Source organism: Chrysochloris asiatica, unplaced genomic scaffold, assembly GCF_000296735.1.
Source record: "Chrysochloris asiatica unplaced genomic scaffold, ChrAsi1.0 scaffold00025, whole genome shotgun sequence".
NCBI lineage: Eukaryota > Metazoa > Chordata > Mammalia > Afrosoricida > Chrysochloridae > Chrysochloris > Chrysochloris asiatica.
In genome coordinates, this window is record NW_006408543.1 from 4,637,996 (window position 1) to 4,641,861 (window position 3,866).

The 3,866-nt window shown below is 48.8% G+C and overlaps 1 pseudogene; it reads right to left on the reverse strand.

The window, feature by feature from the left end:
- Positions 1–801: 801 nt before the first annotated feature.
- Positions 802–2,903, reverse strand: LOC102830672 (annotated as a pseudogene).
- Positions 2,904–3,866: the final 963 nt, after the last annotated feature.

The window sequence follows — 3,866 nt, forward strand, 5'->3', positions numbered from 1 at the left end:
AGTGCAGAATTGGGCAGCGTTTTGTCCTGTTGTGCGTAAGATCACTATGATCTGCTTTGACGACAATCACAACAAGAACTGACACCTCTCCCTATACTTCTGGCTACCCTACATAGCGGTCTGTCTGCCATTGTACTGTTCTTTGTCACAGTAACATTGATTTTTTATGAGTTTCCAATACTGTCTCCCCTTGAGGGCCACACATTGGTCACCCCTGTAAAACAAAACAAAACAAAATATTGCTGTAGAGTCAATTCCAACACATTGCAACCCAACAGGACAGAGTAGAACTGATCCACAGGGTTTCCGAGGCTGTATCTCTTATTTTTCTCCCACTCAGTGGCTGATTTGTTTGACCACCAGTCCTTTGGCTAAGAGCCCGGTGTGTTTAACCACTGGCCCATCAGGGCTCCTTCAGTACTCTGTACGAACAGCATCAAATCTGGTTCCCAGAATAGACACTCCGTAGAGGCATCAGAATGAATGAATGAATAGACAAATGAATGAGTTGGATGAGGAGTCAAAACTTTCAGCCCATGGTGACCTTCTCCCAGGTCTCCATCAACATCTGTAGGTGGTTGGCCATCATGTGGAGCTGCAGTAGCTTTTGGCTTCTGAAGGGAAAGTTCACAGATGGACTACAGAACTCACAAGATGATACGGCTGGGCCTCCCTTCCAACTGAACAGACCCAGCGCGAATCTTGCAAGACCCCAAATGTCCAGTCAGCTTCTCCTTGACCTGAGTTTCAGGTCCTACCCCTGTCCTTTGTCCAAAGGGGACAGTGCCCCCTTTTTCCTAGCTAGCCCCTCAGTCCCAGGGGTGAGTCTCCACACTGGTAGGGTGTCTCCAGCCACCTGGTGAAGATGCCAAAGGAGACATTTCCAGTTGACGTCTGCATAGAACACAGAATGAATGGCATGAAATTAAGGGGGCCGGAGTTTACCAACAAGCGCATCTTCCAATCTGCCTGACTTCTGTCCCTGAATACAGAAGCAGATGTCCAGCCTGGTGCCTTCCAAGGTTTGCTGTTTGGATTCGAGTTGCCTCTCTTTTTGTTATGTTTTGTTTTTATTTTCTTAAGAATTTATAAACAAGCAAGTGTCCTGGCCCTAACGGGTGCCTCCAAAAGATCTTGTTTGTTCAAAAACTGGTTGGCAGTGGCTGCCGTGGACAGCCTTGCCTGCAGCCAGGGCCCTGAATTAAGGCTTGGAAACTCAACACGTTAATGGGAACCAGACAGAGAAAGTGACAGGGGAACAAAGCATGTGTCTGTGGAGGCTTCTTGTACTGCTCAAGTGCAGGATGCCTGGCCGTCACACACTGCCTGCGATCCTGCAGGGCTGTCCCAGAGAAAGGCATCAGCATACGTGCTTGGGCTAGGCTCCAGCCCTCTCCTGATGTCTCTGCCCAAGCTGACACTCGGCAGATACCCTTCAGCCCTGCCTAGGTCCTGGGAGCCAACTTGGTGCTGGAACCCCAACCTCCTCCATGTTCCTCAGCAGATGTTGGTCATGGATGCGAAATCTCAGTCTCTACTTATAGCAGTCTGTATAGGTACTGGGGTGCACTGAATTTGATAGAATGATCACTTTTCCAAGGGTTTCACCACCACCTGGCATTTCTGCCAACTCTGGATCATGGTGAACTCAGGACAACAGAAAACAGCATTGTCCAGTCTTGAGCCATCTTCATGATCACTGGTACACTCTAGTCCATTGCTGTGGTCACTGTATTTTCAGTGTCTTCCAACCTACGAGACTCCTCTTCCTGCACTACTGCATTGGACACTGTTTTGTTGCAATTCATAGGGCTTCTGTTGATGGCTTTTCAAAACAAAATCCCCTAGTCTTAGTCCTGAAGCTGCACTGGTAACTATCCACCATGGATGACCCTGCTTGAAGTTGAACATACTAGTGTCAAAGCTTCCCGTATCACACAAGCCATGAAAGTACCACACACTGACAGACAGGTGGTGGACAGACAATCCTACTGTGAGCAGGAACTCGAGTGGGCACTGGGCATGCAGAAGTAAATCCATCCCCACTTTCTTTTTCTCTTTTTTTTGGAGCTGAAGAAGGAATTTATTTATACGTACAGAGAATCACCTGCTTACATGAGCCCAAGTTGGTAGTCAGCTCTTTGGCCTTTTTCCAGCTTGCCAATGCAAGCCACCGATTTGGGGCTCAGGATGTTGCTCCTTAGTGACGCTGGATCTCATCGTATCTGTTGTTATTGGTCCTGATGGCTTCCACCAGCTTAGCCAGAGCTCCCGTGTCTTCTAAGATCACCTTCGTGAAAGCCACACTGCGGCACACCTTCCTGTGGACCAGGCATGCCAGCCGGGCCTCTCCCTTGATGATGCAGCAGGGAACCCCCATTTTATGACACAAGGCTGGCAGGAAGACAACCAGCTCCTGGGATCCACATTGTGTATGATCACCACCAGCTGGGCCTTCTTTTTCTCCACCAGAGTGGTGACAGCGTTGACCCCAGCATGCAGAACACGGGGCCTCTTGGTGGGGACATCCCCTTTGCCAGCAGTCTTCTTTTCAGCTCGGGCCAGCAGGCTCTGCATCTTCTCCTGCTTTGTGTCTGGCCAGTACTTGTGGGCCGGCTTCAGCAGCTGAGTGACTGTCTGACGGCCCAAAGCCTGGGTGAACTGCTTAATGGCAGGGATGGGGCTGTCAGCCCCTTGTAGAGGATAGTCCGGTGCTACTGCAGGCGGATGTAGTGGGCCCATTTGACAAAGGGGATGAGGGCCTTTTTGGGTTGGATGTCCTGTCTGATGCCGAGGTTCCTGGGCCTGTTCTCAATCATGAGATTCACCACCTTCTTGGCCTCCAGCTTCTTGAGGACAGCAGGCACCACCTTCTTCCCCTTGGCCTTCTTTCCCTTTGACATCTTGGGCAGATGGGATCCCCCCACTTTCTTTTAAAGAATTTCATAATTCAGAAGAGAAGGGGCTGTGTGCACAGAAAGGTAGTATAGTATACTGAGGGATAGGAGATGTATATAGGAAGCCCATGCCTCTAACCATCATATCCTTTTTCTTCTGGTCTGCATTGTCTTCTTGTCGTACATTTCTGCAGAAGCCTTTGACTTCCAGGTCCCATTTGGCCTCTGTGGTGTAGCCTTCTCTGGTTACTTCTGTCCACTCGATGCACCTAAGCCCTGTGCACGTAGTCTTTCTCCTTCATCCAGTTCTAACAAGGAAATGGATGGATAGCCTCTTAGTCACTATACACAGTTTGCTTTGAACTTGCAGTCATTCCAGGCCTTAATCACGGACCATTTTTACAGTTCTGTGTGTGATCTCAAATCCTGGTGAGGCGCTGTAGGATAAAAGCTGGACTCTTAACCAATAGATCATTGGTTCAAACCCACCAGCTCTTCCTAGGAAATCATACAGGTAACCATGAGTTGGAACCATCTTGACAGCACTTAATAACAAAAACATGCATGATCTGTGATTAGAAAACACCTCTTATTTCTCCTAGCGCAATAATCAGTACATACTAGCAGTTCATAGTTGTGCCTTTACTTAGCAGCTTCTGTGCCCTGGTGGCACCATGGGATAAGCACTGGGCTACTAACTGTAGTGTGGGCAGTTAAAATCCACCCACCACTCCTCAAAGAACACGTTGAGACTGCCTGCTGCCATGAAGATTTATAGGCTCAGAAACCTCACGTAAGGTTGCTAAGAGTCAGATCAGCTTGGTGACATAGGGTTGGTTTAGTTTTTCAAACCTAGAAGTGGAACATGGTGGACGCAGATGCAATATGGGGGAGTCAGAAGCTGGTGTTGTAGAGTCTGGCCAATGTGACCGCATCTATCTTGAACAGCTTGTGTGTGTGAAGGGGCTC